The following is a 19,760-nucleotide window of genomic DNA, read 5'->3' on the forward strand; positions in this document are numbered from 1 at the left end:
ACATTTCCATTTCTATTTGCCAAGCTCTTATAATTCAGATTATGAAAAGGGATGCCATAATCATAATCGAATTTTAGAACGCAAATAATGGACCCATATACAGAATTTCCTTATGTTAAGCCATTCCAACATGAAATTCATATATATATATATATATATATATATATATATATATATATATATATCCTTGACTAAATACGATTAAAACCTCAATCTAAGCTTTTAGATTTGAAATGAGGTATAATTTCTTCTCCCTTAATTATAGCAAAACAACTCTTTCCCAATTGAAACTTTTTGTTTTCTATAATTAACATTGCTAACTTGCAATACTTATCATAATTATCAAGCTCCCACTAACATGATGATTATTAGCATAACACTTATGCTCCCACTAGCTTTGACATATACTTATAAATCAGTTGGACTTCTAGAAATCAATACTTTATTGAATTTCTTACCAAAGTTCAGATTTCTGATACTAGATTGCTTTGATAAAACTTTATCATAATCATACACCTTATCTTAGATAGCTCACAGGTGTGTATAAACAATTTTAAGAACTATGAAAAGGGATGCCGTAATCATAGTCTTGATTGTTTAGACCTTTGCCACTTCTCACAAGTCCATGTTAGTGTGCCGGTAAACCACACACGCTCCACTAACGACTTTGAGAATGCAAATATCACAATTGCTATCTAGCTAAAATCTACTTAGTGAAAGTGTTTCCTCACCATTATTTTCATGAATCGGAGAGAAACCTTATGACACTTAGATTTAATGGTGTATGTGTTCTTATCCATGTGAATTGTCAAAACCATAGTCACAAGACAATGATAATGACAAATCCAAACTCATATGGACTGAACTCAATCTTAATTTCTTACCACCTGGCAGATCAAGGGCCTGTCATTGCTTCCAAGTTGTTGTGCAAACAATTGAAAACTATAAGAACTCATATGCAAAGCAACTCTAATTGGAATGGGCACAGAATATGTCAACACGATAGGTTATAAACCTCAAGTCGTGTGCTAGTGAAGAACTTCAGGTTTTATTCTTGATTAGTTCTTGAGACTTTCAAGACCTTTAAGACTCTCACTGTCCTCTTGACATATAAGACTTTCTTGTCAGATATTCAAGAGATAGTGTGGATTCTAATCAGGACAAACACTTCACACAATTGGCCTTAGTTGGTCTTTGTTTTATCCAAAACATCACAACTTACCAATTTCAAATGTACAAGAGTAGAAAACTTTTACTCTTACATTTGACATGTGTTTTAAACCTTCTCTAAGACATATCACTTAAGTTACAATCTTGGAGTATGACTCTAAGACTTGTATTGGAACGAAGTATGACTCATCTTCTTGATTTAACCATTTCAACAATTCAAGATTCCTTTTTTTAGTCATAAGAATGCACTAAGATTTCCTTAGAGAACTAATTGTGATATGGTTTCTTAATCATTAAGATGATCACAATAACTGATACTAAAATACTCTCCCATCTTTCCAGATTTGAGAAACTTTTATACTTCTGCCTAATTTGATTCTTCTTATTCGCTTTGTCATACATTGGAACCTTTTCCAATGTCTCAGAATTACACTTAAGCTTGTAAGTATAACCATATTTACTAAGTTTAGTAAATTATGACGAATAATCTTATCGAGCTTTTGTGGTGGACTTGACCAGTGCACAAGAATGTGTACTTGATCCCTTATTCCTTCACTTGACTCACATATACATGTGAACAAGGAACTAGTCTTAATTTTCCAAAGATGAAAAATTCTCATCCATCATGTTGTACAGCTTGCATGATTCCAAGTTCCGGTCCAATTGAAACTTGGGTGATGAGGATCTTTCCTTATTTGATAAATTTAGACATTACCATAAATGAAAGAATCAATTTCATATTTCCACTCTTGTTATTAATGGAATTGTATAAGCAACAATTTTTTTCCTCAAATGCCATTGTAAGGATATTTTAAAATAAATAAAATCATCATTTTTCCTTTTATTTTAAAAACTTTGCGGAAAAACTATCCTTACAATGCAAAAGAGCATGAAAACTTTGTTGTTATCTATTCCTAAGCAATATATCATAACTCCTAAGAAGTAGCTCAAGAATCCGGTATTCAAAGTATGCGATAGAAATCCATCTACGCGATCAGATTTAGCATATTCTTTCTTTAAGTTTCTTCACTTTTCTTTGATTCTTAAAACATCACCATCTGACCCAGTCACATCATGTATCAAGAATCTCAGAATAGAAACTTAGCAGAGTTAGATAGTGGACTTTACTTGAAGTAGAGTCAAACTTATTGACTTTAACACCCTTAGGTAAATTTGCAGCTTCACAACCAATGCCCCTTTCTTTGGCAATTTAACATATGGATGCTTTGGTAATGAAACATGGGACTATCATAGACTTAGCCTTTCTCTTTACCATTTGGTCAACCGAGTTGACTATGGCCGATCCCTTTCCATTAGGAAGAGAGAGCTTTACTGGATATCCAATGTCATTATTGTCAATGTCCACAAGTTCTAGAAAGTTGATCTTAGTAAATAGATAAGATCATTAAGGGTCTTGTCATAGTCTGTTTCATAGGAGTCCCAAAGGAACTCACTATGTGACTTAGAGAGTGATTAAACCACCAACTTTCTCAAGACTTTGACACCCAACTCTCCCGGCTTGTCAATATGTGACTACATCTCCAAGATGTGACCACACATAGACCTTTACTTGCCAATAAGGCTTGAGTGACCTTAAACTTTTCAAGAACTTGCGGGTTAGGGAGAATAATTGGAGGAGGTGAAAGAAGTATGATTTCCATGGGACATCATCTTCATTTAGGAAAGCTTGTTTCAAGAGATTTGGGAAGATCATAAATGTCTAAACTGGACATCTTTTTGGGAGATATTCAGGATAGTTGATTTAAAGTCCTTAATATAACACCCAATATGAAATATTAAGGCTAGGACCCAACACAATACTTTTATAACTTGGAAGAGGGATGACGTAATCCAAGCTATAAAATATTTGAAGGTAGGTGAATGACGATTCACCAATTTCCACCAAGATAAACAAAATGTATTATTAGGTTTTAACTGGTTTTGAAACTCCTAGATCTTTGAGATTCATTGAACTTTTCAATGACATGTTTCAATCTCGAGTGTGCCCTTCAGGTTTTGTGACAGGGATGCCGAGGATCACAAAACAAGGTGTGAAGTAACCATGCAAATATACTGGGTACCCTTAATATTTACCCCTTAATCGATATGTCGGTTAACCACACATGCTCCACCAATACTATGGTAAATATTATGTTACCCTTTTCCTACCTTGTTAAGTCCAGGTTAGTGTGCCGGTTAACCACACACGCTCCACTAACGACACAAGCAAAGTGCAAAGTGTAATTTCATGGGTTAGCACCTTATTCACTTTTTCCTAAGTAACTAAGATTGGGTATTTATAAAAGGTTTAGTTACTTAGTATTTATCATTAATACTTTTAATGAAGGGAGAATTATAGTCCTTGTCCTACCCGCTCGGCTAACGACCCTCACCAGTCAAGGAAGCGGTGGGTGAGAGTGGACACCCATTAAACTGTCATTTTATAGGCAGTAACCTTATACCCCCTTATAGACCGGCTTCATGAATGAGGCCTACTAACGGTAAGAGTGACTTTACTCTTATACATATATATATATATATATATATATATATATATATATATATATATATATATTATTAACATATAATATTATAAAGTATAAGGGTTGAATTTTAACTACTAAAATTCTAAGGGCTAACTTGGAATTAAAGTATTCATAAGTGAAAACTTTTCAAATTCCAAAAGTCGAGGGCAAGTTTTGAAACTATTCAAAACTAATTAATTCCATAACTTATGTGTTTAAAGTAGTTTTAAATAAAAGACTCTTCAAGTTCCATAACTTGAGGACAAGTTATGGAAGACTTTAAACTAATAAAAGAATGTACCTTTCTTTATTTTGTAACTTATGGAATTAATTAAGGTTACACATTTTATTACTTAATGAGGTGACTCTTGAACCTCCACAACTTGAGGACAAGACTCTTCATTTTTTTGTAACCATTGCCAACTTTTACGAGTTTTATGAAACTTAAATGTGACTTTTCATATAACATGAGGATAAGTTACAAAAACACATTTTAGAATCAACTCTTTGATTAAAATGGATTGAAAACACATAATCAATTAACTTTTCTATTAATCTAAGCAACTCGTAAGAACAAGATAATTCAAATCAAACTTTTTCATGTAATTAGCCTAATCACTAAACTAATACAACACATGAATCTATTGAAAATTATCTTTGAAATTGGATTAGCATGAACATTACCACATCAAAAACAAGTTTATAAGTCCAAAAACAGCTTAGGGTAATGTTCCTAGTTCATTTCTAGATAAAAAAAACTCGAAAATATGATGTCTGGGGCTCCTACTGGTCGAGTGTATCAACCTACTCGACGAATAGGATGAGTTTTGCCTTGGACTCGGCGAGTTCATCAGTGGACTCGGCGAGTCTAGTGCACAAAAAGCCAGAAAATCGATTTTTTTCAGCATTTTTCAGCAATTTGCATCAAGTATAAATGAAAACAAGCCTAGGCTCTGATACCATTGTTGGGTTTTGAGCATTCTAACACTCCTAAGTGTACATTCAACCCTAAATACCTTGGATCTATGTTTTCTCTATTATACATGCAAATATGAACTTTCCAAGGTATTCATCCTAACTAGCATAATAACATTGATTCAAATAAGTATATGAAGTTAGAATTACATACCTCTTTGATGTAGATTATCTTCATCAAGCTTGAGTGCCTAGTTCCCCTAGTGTGACACCTCAAATGGTTCACACAACACAAAATACACTTGGAATAGATTGAGAGAACATACACACTTCATGAAATCGGCTAGCCCTTCATTCTCACACATAGTGACCGATTTCTTGAGCCATGGGATTCTTTTATATGGTGGCTATTAGGGTTACACCATGTAACTCATAACTTTACCCATTCCTTATGCTCCATGGATTTTAACCTCCATGGAGTATCCATGGGTCACCCCATGGACTTAGTCCAACATAAGGAATCTTGGATCACAAGCCCACATATATAAGAATGAATGATTTACACAATCAACCCATATATTTAATTAGTCTTCTTTTGATCACTTAATTAATCCTAGATTAATTCTTGATCAATACTAATTAAATAATCTTATTAATATATTAGAACTTATAATATATTAACCAACCTTAAGTGTTATTTCTCTCATTATAGTCTATCCAAATGCATGATGTCATGCAACCCAAATGGACCATGTCGGGTCGGGTCAAGTCTTACCAATTATAGTTATGGACTTAGACATTAATCCAACAGTGGCCAACATGATACATGCCACCTTGGTGACATCTCTCTCATAAGTCTTGAATTCAGTGATCTCCTGTGGAGTAGCAGAAGAATCATCAATTTATTTCAGCTCCTTGTCAAGGACATATTCCTTGTCCTCGTAATGCGTGACCATCCTGATGTTCCTGATCCAATCATTAAAGTTTGAACCATCAAATATGACTCTCCTACAAAGGTTCGTGAGAGAGAAGGAGCATGTTGGGTTTGAGCTTGAAGCAACATTGTTGGAAGACATCTGAAAAAGAAGAAAGATAAGTTTTGATTAGATATAGAATCCTTAATAAGACACCCAAATGTAATATTAAGGCTAGGACCCAACACAATACTTTTTATCTTGGAAGAGGGATGCCGTAATCCAAGGTATAAAATTTTTGAAGGTAGGTGAATGATGATTCACCAATTTCCACCATGAAAAAAGAAATATGTATTAAGTTTTGATTGGATTGAAACTCCTAGATCTTTTGAGATTCATTGAACTTTTCAATGGCATGTTTAAATCTCGATTGTGCCCTGTCAACTTTGTGACTGGGATGCCCAAGGATCACAAACAAGGTGTGAATAACCATGCAAATTAACTTGGTACCCTTTACTTTATCACCTAATCGATGTGTCGGTTAACCACACGCGCTCCACCAATCTATGAAAAACATTAAGTCACCATTTGCCACACTTACAAGTCCATGTTAGTGTGTTGGTTAACCACACATGCTCCACTAACAACTTGGTAAGGTACAAAGTGTAATTTCATGGGTTAGCACCAAATTCACATTTTCCTAAAGTAACTAAGATAGGGAATTTATAAAAGATTTAGTTACTTTATCATAATCATTATACTTCTAATGAGAATTATAGTCCTTGTCCTACCCGTTCGGCTAACGACCCTCTACTAGTCAAGGAAGCGCTGGGTGAGAGTGGACACCCATTAAGCTGCCATTTTATAGGCAACAACCATATACCCCCCTTATAGATCAGCTTCGTGAATGAGGCCTACTAACGGTAAGACTGACTTGATCTTATACATACATATATATATATATACATATATATATATATATATATATATATATATATATATATATTGTTAACTTACAATACTATAAAGTATAAGGGTTGAATTTTAACTTTTAAAACTCTAGGGTTTGGAATTAAAGTGTGTGTGTGACTTTACAAATTCCAAGACTTGAGGGCAAGTTTTGAAACTATTCAAAACTTTTCATTTATATAACTTATGAGTTTTAATGGTTTTAAAGAAAAGACTTTTGGAATTCCATAATTTGAGGACAAGTTATGGAGTCCATTAATTGGCATTTAGATCAAGACACTACTAGAAAAACAGCCTTTTATGACGTGCAATGTGTGTCGTAAAACGCTCAGACGACGCGCAATTGCGTGTCAAGGAAGGCCCTGTCATAACGAGAGACGACACGCTTTTGCGCGTCGTCCATAAACGACGCACATTTATGACACACAATGCGTATCATTAAAACCCCTGTCAAGAAAGGCCATGTCAAAAATGAAGATGACACACATTTTTACGTATCGTAAATTTAAATGTTTAAAAAATATATATTTATATATTTATTAATTTTTAAATTAAATTTGCATTTAATGTCTCATAATAGAAATAAAATACCATATACAAAAAATAAAATCCATTGCATAAAATTTAATGTCATACAATTCTATTTCTTACAATATATAAATTTGCATTCATCTAATCTACTCTATGTTTCATACTAACAATTGAAATGAAGAATGCAACACTTGCATTTGCAGCATCTTATCTCTTTTAGGTTGAGCTTTCTTTTCCTCTTCTAACTCTAGAGCTATTCGCTTTCATCAACCCTGTAAAAACAACACAAAATCACTTGTCATTTTCATTCTACTTTTAAAATTATTTCTTATTATATTCCATCACTTGGATAGCTGAACAAAGTGAAGACTCCAAAGTTTCAATATCCACCTGTACAAATATAAAATTAAACTTCTATTCACTGAAATTACATTTTTGTCCTATTTAGTTTTCAAGAACCAACATACCATTGCACCTCTAGTTACAGGGACTCGAAGAGTGCTTGAATCTAGATCTTCATTAGCACCACACAAAGCAAGATTGTGCTCCTTTTCAATTGAAGCCCATTCATTGAGGTAAGTCATCTGATCCATAGATATCACAATATCAGATACAATCAAAAGAATACAAACAACAAGAAATAAATATGGAAATAATTAAAGAGTGTTATGGGAGAATGAATTACTTGTTGATTTAAAACTAAATAAAGCATTAGCTTCAGTCTCAACTGATTGAGCTCGATCCTTTTTGCTGCTACAGAATCATGGAGTTCTGAGGTACTTCTCCACACATTAAATAAAGATTTCTGCATCATGAAATATAATAAATTAACTATAATAAAGACATTAAATAAAAGTGCATTGCTATTTCTTTCATTTAATCCTTTTAGAAATAAAGAAATCAAACCTTAACAGTTTATTTTTGGGACTTGAAGCCAGCTTCTGAAGTGGCATTAATAAATCTCCACTGAATTTGCCTATTGTGAAGTAGTCTCAGATAATGAGTATCTTCTATCTGATCAACAACTCATTTTCTCTTTTTAATATCAGCAATAAATGTGAGAACAAAAGCTTTATTCGAGTTGTAGGGTTGTCTCAAAGGACTACAAGACCTTCTAGAAGGACTGACATTTTTCAAAGCCAAAATAGATGGCTTGTTTGGTGTAACAACAGGTAAATATTGAGACCTTGAAGAAACAAGATTTGACATTCTTAGTAGATTGTCATATTCCAACTTTCCTTTATCGGAAAATGACGATAATACCCTCGAAGGATGGGTTGTAGATTTTCCTAAAGGCTTAGATTTAGAACTTGTTCTGCTAGGCCACCAATGTTGTTCCACTAGTTTAGAATGTAAACTCTCTAAAGGATTGGAATTTTCCGATTGATCGATGACATTTTTACCCTTGAGTGGACTTCTTTTCCTCTCAGGGGTAGACTTTCTAGAAGGTTTAAGTGATACATTTGATGATGACTTTAGGGTTCGATCAGAAAGAGCTTGAGGAGGTGGCTTCTGTTTCTTACTAGTGGGCATGGAAAACAAATCAGATTGGAAAGAAACACTTAGGCTACGCATTGGTGAAGGAATTGCCTTTCTGGTTATCACTTCCTTTAGTCGAGTCCTTCCCTTTTGGACGTTTGTCCATACATACATACATATATATATATATATATATATATATATATATATATATATATATATATATATATATATATATACACACACACGTAATAAAAAGGGCAAATAAATAAGTAAAAACACACCGTTTATTTCACATATAAGTATAACTGACCTTGGCTAACCGGATTTTTCTTGTCAGTAAAACAATATTGAGCACTTTTGCTCACCAAATCAGCAAAATAAATCCCTTTTCCAAACTACAAACATAGAAAAAGATTACTTTCTTGATCAATATATAATAGATTAATGGATTGATTAATAGAGAGAAAAAGAGAGAGAGAGAGAGAGAGAGAGAGAGAGGAGGACCATGTAGCTGGTTGCAGAAGCTTTAGGGGGAGATATTCTCAATCCTTGGCTTCAAATACCAACATAGTTTCTCAAACGAGAACCTATTAAGAACAACAGATTTCATTAACATCTATGCAAAAGACATTAATTCCCTTCTCATCTTGCATGAATGATATAACTTAATAGAAAAGGTTTGAAGCTACAATACCATGCCAAAGGAGAATCTTGTTCTTGATTTTATTTTTATATGGAACAAACTTATCAAACTCTCATTGTCTTTCAACTATGAAAACTTCTTCCAGCTCAAGTGCCCAATCCTACATTTTACAAAGTACAAACAAGGCCTCCTAGCAAGTTTTTTCCTACAACCAGAGTACAATGTCAATTTCATGTCAGATATTATAAGAAGACAAAATAAACAAATCAACAAACATATGACTTCATTAGACAAGGAATCAGAAAAAAGTTTACCTGTAAAATTCAGCAACACCCTTGTTGCAGAATATTTCAAATGCCTCTTTAAGAACCTAGAGGGGAATTATGGTTTAAATAAACAAACAAATAAATAAAAATTTGTGTTTTGACATTAGACCAAACTACAAAAAGGTTAAAAATTAACAGATTAGATGAAATTATGGCTTGAGTTTGACTTACAGAAGGTAGGGGAGATTTGGATCTTGAAGGAGATCTGCAACAAGAAAATGTTTCAAGTAAATGATGCAACAAGAAAATGTTTGACTTACAGAAGGTAGGGGACATTAGAATTTGAACTTATGTTTGTTAATTTCATTTTTCATGTGAGTTTGACACATTTCAAATAAATGATGCAACAAGAAAATGTTTCAAGTTTCAACCTTATGCTCCTGTTGTGACTCCTGCTATAGCTCCGGCTTTTGCTTCGACTGCGACTCCGGCTCCTAGAATGGCTTGAATCATATCCTTCACCTATAAGTAGATTAAACACATACTTTATAACCCATGAATATATATACTTGGCATATTAATTGAAACCATACACGAATGTATCCACGAGAGAAGGCATTTCGAAACTCAGAGTCATCCAATTTCCGTATCTGTAAACAAAAAATTATAAGCTTCAAATTTAAAACTGTGTCAAATATATAAAAAAAAAGAGGGTAAGCCACGAGAAGCGCATGTGATCCTATAGGTCTTGACATGATGCAGAAGAGGGTAAGCCAGTCACCATAACTGTGTCAAATATAAAACAAAATTATATTTGAGAAATCATGGGGTCAAAATTAGCATAAGGTAACATAAAAATAACATAAGCTTATTCATGTTTCTTCCTTTTGATTCTACACACAACACCTCTACAACAAAAATAAATAATAAGAATAATAAGAGAGAACAGAACAGAGGTCCTTTCACATAAAATTTCACCAATCAAAGTTAAAATAAAAATCCTAAATAACAAATCGGTCATTTATTTCAGCTACTTAACACAGGTCCTTTCACATACTCAGATAAACACATTCCAGATTAGAAGGTGAAAAAAAAACCGAAAGCCCTTTCCTTTGAATTGGATTTGATTTCACCCCAATATTACTCTCAATGAGCAAAAATGGAGATTTCAAATTACGAATCTTTACCTGGTTAGCGGCCAAATGATCATTTAAATTACCGCAATAACCCAATAGTGTTTTAGAGATTATTAGGGAGGAGTAGTTGAATGATATACATACAGTTGAGCTTAAGGGACTGAAACAAAATCGATTGCCCTAAAATTACGTCAACTTCCTCAAGTTGCTATGTGTTTCCTATCACAAATGTTACCAGAGGTAACTTCACCAACTGCGTCGCCAACATTTTCTTACTCTTTTACTCCTCTATTCAATGACAGAATAGATACATGTACAGGGGAGAATATGTAGCTTTAGTAGCCAAAGATGGTTACCGGAGTAGGAAATCGGCGACAACACTTCAGGGGACCGAGAAATGAAGGAGAAGAAAATGTAGAGAGAGAAAAAAGTCTGAGAACAATTTGAAGAAGTTAACGAATTCAGATGATAAATTAGGGCTCGTATGAAGCTGTATCTCTTTCGGCGACAACCCCTGTGGGTTTGATCTATTCAAAAGACAGGATTAGAGATTTGGTGATATTGCGATTTTGTTGTGGGAAAAAAGAGGATTGGTGATGTTATTAGGGTTTTTTTGGGTATTAGAGAGAGAGAGAGAGAGAGAGAGAGAGAGAGAGAGAGAGAGAGAAAGAAAGATAGAGAGAGAGAGAGAGAGAAGAACGATGGAAATAAGGTAGAGGGTAACAATGGCAGCCTTTCAAACTTTTGGGATTTTCGTTTCCCCAGCTACAAAAGAAGAGAACGCGCCTTTCATTAAAAAAATATAAAACAACATTTCTAGATGACACTCATTTTTAAATAAGTGCCCTCCGTGTTTTTATTTTTTTTTTGTTCGACATTAATTTTAGGGCACGCACAAAAGCGTGTCCACTATCCTTTAAATTTTAGAAGAGATAACATTATTTTTAGGGCACACGCTTTTGCGTATCGTAAATCACTGCGTGTCATTGTTTGCGCGTCATTAAAGGGCTGTTTTCTAGTAGTGAGAATTACACTAACAAACAATTTGCAAATAATTCCTATGATCTACTAAGACTCATAAGCATGAACATTCATACCAACAATTCCAAGAATCATATAAACATATATAAAACTTGAAATTTTGATAATAACCTTTGAAATGGATTAGCATAATCATTACCACATAAAAACAGATTATATAAGTCCAAAACAGTTTAGGGTAATAATTCTAGTCCATTTCCAGCAACAAAACTCGATAATCAGCACTCTGGGCCTCTTACTCACCGAGTGCAAGAACCTACTCGACGAGTAGGATGAGTTTTCACTTGGACTCGTCAAGTCCCCCCATGGACTCGGTGAGTCCACTGAACAGTGAGCATATTTTCGACTTTTTCAAGCAATTTGCATCAAGTATAATGAAAACAAGCCTAAGATCTGATACTACTGATGGGTTTTGAGCATTCTAACACTCCTAAGGTGTACATGCAACCCTAGAAACCTTGGATATATGTTTTCTCTATTATACATTCAAATTTGATTTTTCAAAGTTCTCAACCTAACTAGCATGTTATGGGGTACCTGTAATATAAAACCTTAGTAGAATAACATACATTTTCTTGTGGTAGATTGCTTGGAGTTTTGAGAGCCTAGTACCAATAATATAGATGCCTCAAGTGGAATCACAAATCACTACACAACTTGGAAAACCTTGAGAGAATAGTATGCACTTGTAGAAATCGGCCCACCTTTGTTCTCACACACACTAGTGCCATTTCATGTGCCAAAGACCTATTTATATAGTATGGTGGATTTGGGTTACATCCATGTAAACCCTAATACCCATGACCTTTCATTTCCATAGGATCCATGGGTTAAAAACTCCATGGACTGTCAACAAAAGAATCAAATCCATTTTCCAATATTGCTATCAATGGAATCATATAAACAATAATTTTTCACAAATGCCATTGTAAGGATACTTAAAATAAATAAAAACTTTTCTTTATAAAATTTGAGGAAAAAATTTTCCTTACAATGCAAACACATATGAAAACAATGTTGTTATCTATTCTTAAGCAATCTATCATAACTCTTAAGTAGCAGCTCAAAATTCTGATCTCCGAATCATGCGATCGAAATCCATCTCCGCGATCAGATTCAACATACTATTTTTCTAAGCTTTCTCTCCTTTTTCCGATTTTACAAAACATCAAATGTGACCTAGTCACATCATGTAATAAGAATCTCCTAATAGGAAGTTAATAGAGTTAGATAGTGAACTTCACCTAAAGCATAGTCAAATTTTTGACTTTTACCATCCTAGTGAACTTTCAGGTAAACAGAGCAGCTTCGCAACCAATGCCCCTTCTTTAGTAATGGTACAAGGGACTATCTCAGACTTAGTCTCTCTCTCTCTCTCTCTCTCTCTTTTTACCATTTGGTTAATCGGGTTGACTATAGTCGATCCCTTTCCATTGGGAAGAGAAAGCTTTTCTGGATTTCTCATGTTACCATTGTCAATGTCCATGGAAGTTTGGGAAGTAGAACTTCCAATAAAATTTAGCTTACCAACGCTCCAAATCATTGTTGATTCAGCAACAACAAGTAAATAGGTAAAATAAAAAAGGGTCAAGTCGTGATCTGTCATCAGGGAGTGACTAAAGAACCCAGTCAATAGCCAACTACCTTGAGACTTCGACACCCAACTCTTCCAGCTTGTCAATATGAGACTTCATCTCCAAGATGTGAGTACATATAGACACTGCATGCCAATAGGAATTGAGTGACCTTGAAATTTTCAAGAACTTGTGGGTTAAGGAGAATAATTGGAGGAGGTGGAGGAAGTGAAGTATGATTTCCAAGCACAACAAAGGGATTAATCTTTCACCTTGATCACCATTTGGGATATCATCTTCATTAGGAACGCTTTATCCAAAAGGATAAGGAAGACCATAGGTGTCATAACTAGACATCTATGAGGGAGAAATTCAAGTTTAGTTGATTTAGTCCTTAATATAACACCCAATATGAAATATTAAGGCTAGGACCCAACACAATATTTTATAACTTGGAAGAGGGATGCCGTAATCCAAACTACAAAATATTTGAAGGTAGGTAAATGACGATTTACCAATTTCCACCATGAAAAACGAAATTTAACATTAGGTTTTAAATGAATTGAAACTCCTAGATCTTTTAAGATTCATTGAACTATTCAATGACATGTTTAAATCTCGATTGTGCCCTTCAAGTTTGTAACTGGGATACAGAGGATCACAAACAAGGAGTGAATAACCATACAAATTAACTTGGTACACTTAACGTTACAACCACCTAATCAATGTGTCGGTTAACCACACACACTCCATTGATCTATGATTAACATGAAGCTACCCTTTTCCACACATTGTCAGTCCCAGATTAGTGTGTCGGTTAACCACACACGCTTCACAAAGGAATTAACAAGGCGCAAAGTGCAATTTCATGGGTTAGCACCAAATTCACATTTTCCTAAAGTAACCAAGATTAGGAATTTAATAAAGTTTAGTTACTTTATATTTATCATTATACTTTTAATGAAGGAATAAATAAAGTCATGTCCTACCCGTTCGGCTAACGACCCTCCACCCGTCAAGAAAGTAGTGGGTGAGAGTGGACACCCATTAAATTGTCATTTTATAGGCAGTAACCTTATACCCCCCTTATATACTGGCTTCGTGAATGAGGCCTACTAACGGTAAGACTGACTTACTCTTATATATATATATATATATATATATATATATATATATATATATATATATATATATATATATATATATATATTAAACCTATAATATTATAATAGTATAAGGGTTGAATTTTAAACTTTTAAAATTCTAGGGGTTCGAATTAAAGTATACATAGGGGGGGGTAACTTTACAAATTCCAAAACTTGAAGGCAAGTTTTGAACAATTCAAAAACTTTTGGTTTCCACAAATTACGAGTTTAATATGGTTTATATGGAAGACTTTTCAAGTTCTATAACTTGAGGACAAGTTATGGAAGACATAAAACTATTTTATGATGGCATTTAAAAACAAGACCTTTCATTTTTCATAACCTATGAACTTTAATGAATCTTTTAAAAGAAAAAAACTCTTCATTTTCCATAACTTAAGGACAAAAACATTTTGGATGAGGATAATCATTACCATAGCATCAAAATCAAATCTTGAAACTTTGACAATTATCCTTTATGTGGATGAGGATAATCATTGACATAGCATCAAAATCAAGTTTTATGAAAAAAAAAACATTTTGTGGTAATGATGTTAATCCAAAACAGGACAAAAAAGTTGAAAATCTGCACTCAGGACAGCCAACTCGTCGAGTCCCTAGATGCACTCGACGAGTCCAAGAGTATCTTCAAGCAACTCGCCGAGTCACCCAGTGGACTCGGCGAGTCCTACTGACAGAATGCATAAAATTCAATTTTTTTGCTCCGAAAACCAATAATAACATCAAATATAATAGAAAACAACCCATGGCTCTGATACCACTATTGGATTTTGTATACTACAACATCGTATTGTGCACATACAACCCTAAATGCCTTGGGTCTATGTTTTTCTCTAATTATACATGTAATAGGTTTCTGAAGCATTAAGCCTATAACTAGCATGCCAATACAATATGTATAATAAAACAAGTTGTATAAATACCTCTTGGTGTTGTTGATGTTGCTAGAAAGACTTTGGCCTTTAAGAACTTAGTGCCCCAAGGTTTGCACCTCAAATGGAATCATAACTCACCTCGAACATAGGATGACATTTTGAGAGAGAATTCCATGCACCAAATCTATCCATCTTTCTCTAAGAATAGAAGCACACATTTTTAGGTTATGGAGCATATATTTATATTTAGGATTCCAAGGGTCATGGGTATAGCCCAAATCCATACCCATGGGTTTTATGATCCATGGTTCATGTGGCCCAATTCTTTATGTATCCATATATAAACTTAGTCCAATATGGATAATAAGCCCAACACATATAAATATAATCAATTGCCATAATTAGTCCCCATAGATTTAATTAGTCTTTTTTGATCACTAAATTAATTCCAAACTAATTCTTGATCAATACTAATTAAATCATATGATTTCATATTAATATATTAGAACTTATAATATATTAATAAATCATATATAACCTCTTCTCAAAAGTCAATCCTAACAAATTGTCTTGATGTTATGCAACCCAAATGGACCATGCTACTCTCGGGTCGAGTAAATACCAATAATAGTTATGGACTTAGACATCTAATCTAACAAAGGTGTCATTTACAATATCAACTAATTCATTAGCATTCAAACATTCATCAATCTTCACTACTCGACATGCATATCTACTGTCTGGAACTTTATCAAAATTAGCAATTGTTTGTTCACAATCATAGAAAATAGAATCGATTTTCTCCCTTTCGAATGCTAAAAAGGGCAAAACTTTCCTATGTTGTTCTTTGCTAATGTCTAAAGAATGATACAAAGCTGTTAATTTTCCATACAATCTTTTTGCAGAGTTACAATAGATATTTCATTGTTTTAACAAAAGCTTAACATCTGCATTAGGACTATCATTATCGCACATTAAATTTGTGATTTGCATATCTAAGTATTCGATTTTTATTTTCTTTAAATCTAACACCTTCTGGATTTGTAAGAGTTGAGTATTTGACTTAGATAAAATTGAATCATATGCACTTGAAGGAATATTAAAAGATTGTAAGAGAGAACATACCTGAGAAGTCATTGGAGATTTATGCGAAGATGTTGTCACAAAGCACTTCTCGTTTATCTTTTCTTCCTCTCCTTCCTTATGCACATCAAACATCGCCCCGTGTGTAGGGTTCTGCATCTCTTCATCGTTAGAGCCTGATGACCAAATTTTATATGTGCCATCTTCTTCATCTACTCCCTTGGCCACCAAAGACAAACCCTTTGGTTTTGCACAAACTTCTTCTAGCCTTTCCACGTAATAAGCTTCGTCTTTTACTTTCTTCTTCTTCTTCTCATCACGCTGAAGAAGCATGCGATCAGATGCCATATGATTCGCCCCATTACAATAATGGCAGTCGAATCCAACTTCGCCTTTAAGCTTTTTCTCTTTCTTTTCCTCTTTATCACGACCTCTTTCTCTTATTCCTTCTTTTCATCAGCTCTAGTTTTCCCAACAACATTTCCTTTCACTTCACTATTTTTCGTCCTTGCATTGAATGGATTTTTAAATAATTTCTTTACTCAGTTGTTAGAGTAAAATGCAATAGCCTCATCATCGAAATTTACAATCAGCCCCTCATCAACCGAACCTTCCTTCTCATTAGCTTCTTTCTCTGCTTCCCTTCCAACTACTTTTGAAACAAAAGCTAGTGGACCTCCCAAACTAATCTTCGCTTCTTCATCAATTTCAGTAACTTCGGATTCATGAGTTTTCAACATATTGTATAGATCATTCAATGAAAAGTTATCAAAACTTTGTTGAGTCTTCACCATTAAGCTCACGTTTCGCCATTCCTTGTGAACTCCCATAACAAACGTCAGATTGAATTCCATAGTAGACCTGGTGATTCCATATCGACTGCACTTGTAAATTCTATAGATTCACCATCTTTTTGTTTGAATTCTCTTAATTCAACCAGACAATTTTTCACTGAATTGATTTTTGTCTTTTCATTCCCTTGAAACTTGTCCTTTAAAGTGTTCCAAATTTCTTTAGCAGTTTTACAACTACGAAGGTAATTGTAAACAACATGAGATAGAGCACCTTTGAGTTCTCTCATGCATTTCTTCTCATTCTTCACCAATTTTTAGCAATCTCTTGGACATTTTGATTATTAAAAGAAGTTTCAATATTATGAACTCCCATAACAAACGTCAGATTGAACTCCATAGTAGACCTGGTGATTCCATATCGACTGCACTTGTAAATTAGCTCATTCAGACGATCGTAGTACAATTCTATAGATTCACCATCTTTTTGTTTGAATTCTCTTAATTCAACTAGACAATTTTTCACTAAATTGATTTTTTTTCTTTTCATTCCCTTGAAATTTTTCCTTTAAAGTGTTCCAAATTTCTTTTGCAGTTTTACAACTACGAAGGTAAATGTAAACAACATGAGGTAGAGCACCTTTGAGTTCACTCATGCATTTCTTCTCATTCTTCACCAATTTTTAGCAATCTCTTGGACATTTTGATTATTAAAAGAAGTTTCAATATTATGAATAGCAGGAGGTGGATGAAAATCACTGGTAATACACCTCCATAACTCTTCATCGATTTCATTCAAGTAATCTTCCATCCGATCAGCCCACTGATCATAATACTCGGGTATCAGCATTAGAATTTTAGTCGATGAACCAAGGAGATGAGAATAAGACGTCATCATGTTCATGTTGAAGTTCGCCATTAACGTACGAAATATTTTTGAGAAAACCTTGAATTTGAACAAAATTAAACTGATAAAACTTTTGATAATCACCAATCGAACATTCGAATTAGCAACTAGTCCGCAGAATCGACTCACAATAGTAGATCTAGAATGAATTTCTGATGCAAAAGAGCGAAAAATTAAAATCTAGAATGAGACTCAAAACAATTGCGAAAATTCAGAAAAAACAGATCAATTATGTATAAATCTTGCTTTGATACCAAATGTTGTTACAATAAAATCGAGATTGAATGACAAGATCAGAGTAAGGTGTGATTGATGAACACAAGAAGTAAATATAATCTATTTGGATCCAATTAGCTTTCAGTTAGTACAAAGTGTTTAGACAAGGTTACACGAATTAGCAAAAAGGCGAAAAGTTCTTATCTACTCTAGTACACTTCCCTATTTATAGGAAAGATGAAAGCGAACAAAAAATACAAGGGACTAAAACACTAGACTTTGTACATTAAGATGCCCTTGTAATAAGATTACAAACTAACGAAGCTATCAATAAGCTTCGACACCTCGCAACTACATTTGACCTCTACACATAAAGTTGGCACCTTTATGCTATGGAGTCCCTTAAAGGCTCCAGATCTGAAGTCATAACTCCAAACATGCTTTCATCCATGAACGGTTCCAAAATATGCTCCTTAAAGCCCTAAACTACTCCATGAAGAGATCTAGTAAATTAATAGTCAAGGTATAGACTTTATACCTCAGTAAGGCTGCTTGGACAACGAAATCTCTGAATCCAAGGCTCCTTCCTTTAACCAAGCACTTCTAGCTTCCACTCCTTCAAGAAAATACCAAAGAGTGCTCTTTTCACTCACACACACTCAAAAGGCTCAAGATCATGAATTAGGGTTTTGTTGGACTGAGGGAGGCGATGAGGGAGGACACAATGAAGTGTTAAGGTCGTTAAATATGGTGCAAACCCTGAAAATTAGGGTTTCACTCTGGTAGCCCGACTCGTCGAGTTGAGACTTCTCAACTCGTCGAGTAGACTTCAAGTCTCGCGTCCCAAAAATTTGTTTCTACTCAACGAGTTTGGGACCTCCAACTCGTCGAGTCCCTTTGCAAAAGTGAATAATTCTTATTAAAATACATACCATGAACCGAGTGTTACAAATTAATATGTTTTAGTTTTATATTTCTTTTTTATGTTTGCTTTTTATCACAATTTTAGTGGGACCAAGTTGGGTATTCGACGAGTGGTCACTATGCAATGAAATGAATGTTTGATTTTTTGTTGTCTCCTGCAATCTTAGTTCGAAGAAAATACGTAAAAATTTTATTATCTGTACGGACTAGGAATTTTACCGGTGTTAAATATACAGAGAATTTTGTAATAACTCTTTTTACAACGAGTAATTCTTTTTCATTTCTATGATAGTTTTTCTCGGCTGCTTTGAAACTGCCAGAGGTGTACCTGCAAATTTGTTCTTCGTTTTTGGAATTTTTGGCTTTTAAAACTCCTCCCCAAAATTCATCAGAAGCATCAGTTTCAATAATTAAACTGTCTTCAATGTTCGGAAGATAAAGCTTTGGAAAATGGATTAAAAATTTCTTTATCTTTTTGATGTAATCTATATCAGTATTTGACCAATTCCAAATGACATCTTTTTTTAATTTTGCCTGTAAGGGCTTTCTCATGGCTACAAGTTTTTCAATATATGTTTCAGCATAAGTTAAAACACCAAGAAATCTTTGCAGTTGTTTTTTGTCTTCTAAAA

General features: G+C 34.0%; 1 pseudogene; it reads right to left on the reverse strand.

The window, feature by feature from the left end:
* Window positions 1-7,345: 7,345 nt before the first annotated feature.
* On the reverse strand, window positions 7,346-8,599 carry LOC145050367 (AUGMIN subunit 8-like; annotated as a pseudogene).
* Between the last annotated feature and the right edge of the window lie 11,161 nt (window positions 8,600-19,760).

This window comes from Lactuca serriola, chromosome 5 (assembly GCF_051521515.1).
Source record: "Lactuca serriola cultivar US96UC23 chromosome 5, Lser_US96UC23_V15, whole genome shotgun sequence".
NCBI classification, from domain to species: domain Eukaryota; kingdom Viridiplantae; phylum Streptophyta; class Magnoliopsida; order Asterales; family Asteraceae; genus Lactuca; species Lactuca serriola.